We start from the raw sequence: 9,175 nt of genomic DNA, 5'->3' as shown, positions 1-9,175 counted from the left end.
ACTATTATAAATAGGTTGCTTAGGCAATTGAAGAAGGCATCAGAAAACAGAAAGCAGAAGGCTAAGAGTACTCATATGCTAGGAGATCAAGGAGGAAGCTGCCGAGGCGATTCTGTAGTCTGACAAAGAATTCCCTTAGGGAAAAATAGTTCTAAACTCCCCTCTGGAGTTAGTATCTACAATCTCCCCTCTGGAGATAAAAACATCTATTGTAAAATATACTAAATAAATGAAGTTTTTCTCCAGAAAGGTACATCTTCATCCTAGTCTTTTAGTTATGAATTATTTAGAAAGTTTAGAATTAATGGAAGAATCTGATTATTATAGATTAACTGCTTTATTAGATAATGAAAAACAGACTGTTCTAAAAACAGAATTAAATCTCAAATCAAATGAAAATTTTAATAAACAAAGTTTTTTAAAATAAGTTTTTAATAAAAAAATATAATATACTATGAAAAAATTCAACTTGAAGCCCCTATAAAGATAAAATCTGCCAATGGAGAACTTGAAATAGCTTTGATAAATGATGAAGAATTGAGTAAACAGATTGAGAAAATTAAGGATCAACAAAAAAGATCTAAAATTGGATGGATTCATATTAGTACCATACAAGTCTTAATCAAATCTACATATATGAAAGGAATTAATTCACCAATAAGTTTAGCAATCTGTGACAAAAGAATTACTGATGACCCAATAGATCAAATAATTGGAATTATTCATGGAAATTTGGCAAATGTAAATGTAAAATTTAATGCCCATCTTGGATATGCTATACCTTTATCAACTGAAAATCTTGGAAGATCTATAAGTTTGGCTTATAAATTTCACAGAAAGAATTTAATGGAACAAAATGATGAACCATTTTCAATTACATATGCAATAAATTATGCTTTAACAAATAGCCATCATAGTATAATATTTAAAAATAGAGAAAGAATTTATGTCGATGAATTATTTCAGAAAATTGTAAAAACAGAAATACCAAAATATAAAGCTATTGAAAACCCAGTTTTATTACTAAAAGAACCACCATGGAAATTGGTTTCATCGAATTTTCAAATAAGAGAATCTAAAATTAATAGCCCTTTAATTTTATCTAAGTTAAAAATTAAAGAAGAAAATTCTGAAATAAAAGAATTAACAAAAAAGGTCGAAAAATTAAATGAAACCCTAAATACTAAATTATGACAATAAATAAAGAAGAAATATATGTAACATATCAAGACAAGAAACAAGAGCTTTTTGAAAGAGAAAATCGTTTGAATTATTTACAGTTTTCTAAAATAAATCAAAGAGCATTTGAAGCTCTAAAAATAATCTATGACAAGTTAAAAAGAGAAGTTGAAGAGTTAGAAAAATTAATAGAGTCTCTAGAAAATAGTGATGAATGATGATAGAGTTTGCAGAAATTCTAAAATAAATAATGAAGCATAAAAAGATTGAAAAACCAGAAAATAAAATAAAAAGAAAAAGGGTGAAAAAAATTAAAAAGTAAAATAGAGGAGTATAAAAGGGAATTAAATAATCTTCAAATCGAAATTGATGATCTTATAATAAAAAGGATAGAAATAAGAATAAATATAAACAAGTTGGAATTAAACTTAAAAAATTTATAAATGCCTGGAAAATCATATTATGACTTAAAAGAATTAAAGCTATTGAAAGAAAAAATAGAGAATGAAGTTGAAAAATTAGAAAGATATTTAGAAACAAGAGAAAGTGTAGAAATAAAAGAAGTTTTTGAAGATTTGAGAAATTATATTAAAGAAAAAGATAAACAGATAAAAGATTTTATATACATTAATCCATGCAAAAAAGAATATCATAATTATGATAGAAATTAAAACAGAATTAAAAAACTATAAATATGAAATCAGAATTATAAATATACATCAAGGACTAGTAATAAATGATCATATAACAAATACAAGAGAAATAGTAGAAATGGTCAATACTTTAGATTATGAAGTTACAAATTATTTTTATCAAAATCCTTTAAATGAAGCACCACCAATTGAATATATACAAATTATAAACTTATTCGAAGCAAAATATGAAGAGTTAATAGAAATTTCGAAAAGGAAATTAATGAAAAAATCGAAAATGAAAAATTGGTATCAGAGCCAAGTTAACGATTAAGGGTAACACTTTCTCTTTAAGCAACACTTTTAGTGATACACTTTTAAATCAATAACAACCACAAAATAAAAAACGTCTTTACAAAAAATTGAAACTAACAACTTTATCTGAGTAGCCACCTTGCTTGAAGCATGGGCACACACAAACATGCTCAAAAGAAAACAAGTGCATATGAAGATGGAGCAAAGTGTTCTAATATTGAGCAGGGTTGGCCAAAACGTAACCCTCAATTGCCTTGAAGAGAGCTTCACCCTTGGCCTTACCCTTCTTCATGTCTTCCTCCTCTGGCTTCGCATCTCCTTTCGAGTGGAACTTCACACTCAGCTTCCCTATGGATCCTCCGTTGGGTCCTTCTACCAACTTTGTCTCAAATGTTATCTTCTCCGCCGTGGGAGGCAGCGCCACTCCTCCAACCACGCTGTAGTTGTATGCATAGTTAGCCTCATCTATTGCCTCCACTTTGTGCAAGATAAACTTGGTTTCTCCATCTGCATATATTTCATTATTATTATTACAAGTCACAACACATAATTATCACATATATAGTATGTTTACTGAATTGAGTAGTTACTGACCCTCGACAATGGTGAGTTTCTTGATGGTTCCAGGACCACCGTTTCCCTCGACGATTTCAACACTCTTGACGTCATCAATAATCTTAGGGGTGAGGGAGTCGGCATCCTTCATGGCATTGTAAAGCTTGGCGGGGGCAGGGTGGAGGTGATTTCATCCTCGAAAGTGAAGACGGCCATGATTGTGAATTAAGAAGCTAAGAGAAGGAATGAGAAGTAGATGGTAATAAGTGAGGTTAGGTTTGTAGTGTGTGGTTGATGAAGAAAGGAGTGGCTTCTATTTATAGGCATATAATGGGGTAATGGGAAATTAGAATAGGATGGTGTGTATGTGAAGTTATGAACGTGCTGACTCGTTGTCAAACATTGCTATTTCGAAAGTATTGAAATTCAAAGAAGGCGTTCTGTTCCGTTAACATTGAATGTTTATGCATACTTGATGAAATAAATTATAGTGAAGTATTGAACGCAAAACCAGATGCAGAATGCGGTGGCATTTCAAGTTAGATCAAAATGTATAGACGCCACGCCCTTCTTGAACTCCCATTTTTTAAGGTAATGTTAGTGAGATAATAAAAATATTTAAATTTTTAAATAAAATTAATTTAGACTATTTGAATTATTTTTTTAATATTATTTTTAGATGTGTATTATTTTCATTTTACACACTATATTCTTTTGTAATTTGTAATCATTAATTAATTATTATTAGTATTTTTAATAATGTGATATTACATCTAATAATGTAAAATTATTCAATTTTATTTTGTTAGTTAAGTATTGATCATATAATAATAATAATAATAATAATAATAATAATAATAATAATAATAATAATAATAATAATAATAATAGATGTAAAAGATTATACTTGGAACAAATTTAAAATTTGTTCTGTTCTTGTATCGATCATGTTAATGTGATCGATGTATATATTAACTTTAAGAAAGTTGAGCATGTTCTATTTTTTTTTTCTTCTAGAAATGAGTTATATTTTGTTTTTAAAAAATATAGAGAGTTGAGGTTTGTTCTTGTATGGATACCTGAAATGAGAGTTCGGTCTCTGGGAATCGACGCCGAGTTGTTATTTTTGGTGTCGACCTTTGAGCTTTGTGGTAATCTGAGCTTTACTCCAAGAGAATGTCCAATCGCGTAGAGCTTTGAGTAAGAAACAGGGGGAGTGTACCTGTAAAGGCACTCCAAAACTTAAGTCAGTATTGAGAATTCAATGTATCCTTTGAAGATAAAATATCATACCTTTATAGGTGAGATAAAATAGGTCGGTTACATTTCTATTGATCATCTGAATTGAAGAGCAATTAATAGGTTTTAATAAGTGATAATGTCTGGTCGGACTTTTTATTCCAAGATGTAGTCCGTTGAGTCTGATTATAACGTATAACGCCGAGTTATAACGTAAAGTGCCGAGTTATAGTGCATAATGTCGAGTTATTGTATATAATGCCGAATTATGACATCGGATTTGTAACGGCCGTATCATAGCCCCCAAGCTTAGCCTGACTATATTTTGATAAAGCAGGTTGAGCTTTTTTAGTTATAACTCGGCGATTTGAGTTATAGGTATGGAGCCCCCAGATCAACTTACTTTATTAAAAGGGATAAGTATGATTTTGGTCCCCAATGTAGGGGCTGAAAATTTTTTTCGTCCCTCGCCTTTTTTTCGCTCCAAAATGGTCTCCAAGGTTTCAGTTTGTTTTAAAATGATCCTTTTTACCAATTTTATTTTTTTATTACCAAATTACACTTTATTAAAAAAATAATAAAATAAAATAAATATAAAATAAATAAAAAAAAGGAAAGAAAGGGAGAGACAGAATCGGGGAAGGAAAGAAGGGGGGTGGGGCGAGAGGGGGGAGGGGAAGGGAAGAAGGGGAAGGGAGAGAGCACCGCCGCATCGCCGTCCTGCCGCACCACCGCACCGCCGTCCTGCCGTATCGCCGATCCCGCCACTGCCCGCTTCTTCTTCTTCTTCCACACCGCCGTAGCTGCTCCACATCGCTCCTTTCTTCCTCAGCAAATACACAGCGCCGCCGAGACCGGGGAGGGGGGAGAAAGAGAAGCGAGAAGGGGTGTTGTTTCGGGAAGAAGGGGAAGGGAAAAGGGAGAAGGGGGAAGGTCGCCGCCGCAACAGCTTCACACCGCTGCAACCGCTCCACGCCACTGCTCCTCCACGCCGCTCCTTTCTTCCTCAACAAAAACACAGCGCCGCCGAGACCGGGGGAGGCGGGAGAAAGAGAAGCGGGAGGGGGTGTTGTTTCGGGAAGAGGGGGAAGGGGGAAGGTCGGCGCCGCAGCAGCTCCACACCGCCGCATTCGCCGTTCACCGCCTCAGCCCCTCTTCTCCACCACCACCGCAACCCTTTCCCTCTGTTTTAATTTTTTATTCCTTTTTCTTTAATTTTTCTTTGGGGACCATTTTGGAGCGAAAAAAAGGCGAGGGACGAAAAAAACTTTCAACCCCTACGTTGGGGACCAAAATCACACTTTTTTCTTATTAAAATAATGAATAATTTGAATTTCAGAAGTGATTTGAAGTTAACGTGTATTGAAAGGTGTAGTAGTTTTGTCATGGATTGTGCCTTTGATTTTTCCAATATAATTTTAAACCGTTGATTTAATAGATGCAACGGTTAGGTTTTTTCATAGAACTGAATAGTTAATTTGAATAGTTGTTGAGACGATTTTGATAAAAGTGAATTGGTTGGACGAGAATATTGAGTTGGTTCACCGTTGTTTGGTGATTTGATTGAGTTTGATTGCGCATGTGTAAACGATGCGACTTTGAATTGAAGAGTTGTCGCGAATGGATCAGTGTTTGTACTTGTATGATATGTGATTGAGTTTGTTGACTGTTGATAGTCATAGTTCGGAATTGAAGATTGAGTTTGATTGCGCATGTGTAAACGACGCGACGACTTTGAATTGAAGAATTATCGTGAATGGATAATTGATTGAAGAGCGTTGATATAGATCTGATGATAGTTGATATAGATTTGACAATGACTGATAATGATTGATATAGCTCGGATAATGATTGATATAAATCTGAAAACTGAGATAATAGATATAGATTTGAAAATAAAAAACAGATATAGGTCGGCGAATAGAGATAACAGATATAGGTTGGCAAATAAAGATGACAGATATAGATCGGCAAATAGAGATAACATGTAGATCGACAAATAGAGATAACAGATATAAATCTGCAAATAGAGATTACAGATATAGATCGGCAAATAGATATAACAGATATAGATCGAAAAATCAGATATAGATCGGCAAATAGAGATATCGGATATAATTTGTCAAATAGAAATAACTGATAAAGATCGACAAATAGAGATAACTGATAAAGATCGACAAATAGAGATAACTGATATAAATCGGAAAGTAGAGATGATAGATATAGATTGGCAAATAGATATAACAGATGTAGACCGAAAAATCAGATATAGATCGGCAAATAGAGATATCAGATATAAATTGGCAAATAGAGATATCAGATATAAATTGGCAACTAGAGATAACTGATAAAGATCGGCAAATAGAAATAACAGATGTAAATCAGAAAGTAGAGATGACAGATATAGATCAGAAAATCAGATAACATATATAGATCGGCAAATAGGGATAACAGATATAAATCGAAAAATAGAGATGACATATAGATTAGAAAAATAGAGATAACAGATATAGATCAGCAAATAGATATATCAGATATAAATTGAAAAATAGAGATGACAGATATAGATCGAAAAAATAGAGATAACAGATATAAGCTGAAAAATAGATATGACAGATATAGATCAGAAAAACAGATATAGATCGGCAAATAGATATAACATATATAGATTGGCAAATAGGGATAACAGATATAAATCGAAATATAGAGATGATTGATATAAATCGGAAAATAGAGATGACTGATATAAATCGGATAATAGAGATGACTGTTATAGATCGGCGAATAAAATTTTTTTTATATAAATCGGCAGTTAGAGATGATTGATATAAATCGGACAATAGATATAATAGATATAAATTGACAAATAGGGATAACAGATATAAATCGGAATATAGAGATGATTGATATAAATCAGAAAATAGAGATGACTAATATAAATCGGATAATAGAGATGACTGTTATAGATCGGCGAATAGAGATTTTCTATAAAAATCGGTAGTTAGAGATGATTGATATAAATCTGACAATAGATATAACATAAATTGACAAATAGGGATAACGGATATAAATCAAAATATAGATGACTGATATAAATCGGATAATAGAGATGACTGTTATAGATCGGCAAATAGAGATTTTGGATATAAATTGGCAAATAGAGATGATTGATATAAATCAGACAATAGATATAGATCGGCAAATAGAGATGACTGGTATAAATTGAAAAATAGAGATGACAGATATTGATCGAAAAAATAGATATAGATCGGCAAATAATTATACGAGAGATGATTTGAAAAATAGAGATGACAGATTTTTTATCGGAAAAGCAGATATAGATTGGCAAATAAATATAACAGATATAAATTGAAAAATCGAGATGATAGATATAGATGAGAAAAACAGATATAGATCGACAAATAAATATAACATATAAATTGAAAAATTGAGATGACAGATATAGATCGAAAAAATAGATATAGATTGGCAAATAGATATACTAGAGTTGAATTAAAAAATAGAGATGACAGATATTGATCGGAAAAATAGATATAGATCGACAAATAAGTATACCAGATGAATTGAAAAATAGAGATGACAGATATTGATCGGAAAAGCAGATATAGATCGGCAAATAAATATACCAGATGAATTGAAAATAGAGATGACAGATATTGATAGAAAAAATAGATATAGATCGGCAAATAAATATACCAGATGAATTGAAAAATAGAGATGACAGATATTGATCGGAAAAATAGATATAGATCGGCAAATAAATATACCAGATGAATTAAAAAATAGAGATGACAGATATTGATCGAAAAAATAGATATAGATCGGTAAATAATTATATTAGAGATGATTTGAAAAATAGAGATGACAGATATTGATAAGAAAAGCAGATATAGATCGACAAATAAATATACCAGATGAATTGAAAAATAGAGATGACAAATATTGATCAGAAAAATAGATATAGATCGGCAAATAATTATACTAGAGATGATTTGAAAAATAGAGAGATGACAGATAATGATCGAAAAAACAGATATAGATCAGCAAATAAATATACCAGAGATTATTTGAAAAATAGAGAGATGACAGATAATGATCGAAAAAACAGATATAGATCGACATTTTTCGGGCCTTAATGATTTACTATATGACCTTGTTTACAAAGGTGCAGGTAAGTTTGAAACCATTGGAAGGAAATGGGGCCTATAGAAAGAAGGGTATTTATTTCGAGGTCCATGGTGAGCGCCAATTGTTCTTGTATGGATACCTGAAGGGAGAGCTCGGTCTCTGGGAATTGACGCCGAGTTGTTATCTTCAATGCCGATCTTTGAGCTTTGTGGTAATCCGAGCTTTACTCCAAGAGGATGTCCAATCGCGTAGAGCTTTGAGTAAGAAACAGGGGAAGTGTACCTGTAAAGGCACTCCGAATCTTAAGTTAGTATTGAGAATTCAATGTATCCTTTGAAGATAAAATATCATACCTTTATAGGTGAGATAAAATAGGTCGATTACGTTTCTATTGATCATCTTAATTAAAGAGCAATTAATAGGTTTTAATAAGTGATAATGTCTGGTCGAACGTTTTTATTCCAAGATGTAATCCGTTGAGTTTGATTGTAACGTATAACACCGAGTTATAACGTAAAGTATCAAGTTATAGTGCATAATACTGAGTTATTGTATATAATACCGAATTATAACATCAAATTTGTAACGGCTGTATCAAAGTTGGTATTTACAAAACTGTTCTAACACTTAAGTCAATAAGTTGAATATGTTTTTATGAGTTATATTTTTTGACGATTTTTTATAGTGTTTCTTGTAAATGATGAGTTACTACCCCTTTTCAATCTTCACTACTTATCTAGAAATGAATAATCATAATCAAAGTGATAAGTTATTTATACATTATCCACTTATGGGATTGATGTAATTGTTTTATCTAAGGAATACCCTAAATTTGACATGATTCTATCCCGTTTATTAAAGACTTTATTCCGATTAGAACCTGTTCTGCAATGGATCGAGTAATTACTTGCCCTATATCAAATAGGGGTTGAGCGGATATTCACGAATTCGATTCTATTATTAATTTTAACGGTGAGAAACTTTAAAATTCAAAATAATTTAAATATAATATCAATATATAATTTTTAATTAACAAAGAGAGATGATAAGATGCCAATGAGTTATAACTCAAATGGCATAATCTTTCCATACTCAATTAAGAAATT

At 31.7% G+C, this 9,175-nt stretch overlaps 1 pseudogene; it reads right to left on the bottom strand.

The window, feature by feature from the left end:
- Positions 1–2,134: 2,134 nt before the first annotated feature.
- Positions 2,135–2,912, bottom strand: LOC112723223 (pathogenesis-related protein 2-like; annotated as a pseudogene).
- Between the last annotated feature and the right edge of the window lie 6,263 nt (positions 2,913–9,175).

The sequence above is a fragment of the Arachis hypogaea genome, chromosome 11 (genome assembly GCF_003086295.3).
Source record: "Arachis hypogaea cultivar Tifrunner chromosome 11, arahy.Tifrunner.gnm2.J5K5, whole genome shotgun sequence".
Classification (NCBI taxonomy): Eukaryota; Viridiplantae; Streptophyta; class Magnoliopsida; order Fabales; family Fabaceae; genus Arachis; species Arachis hypogaea.
The sequence above is the reverse complement of the archived record's forward strand: the minus strand, read 5'-3'. Positions and strand labels throughout refer to the sequence as shown.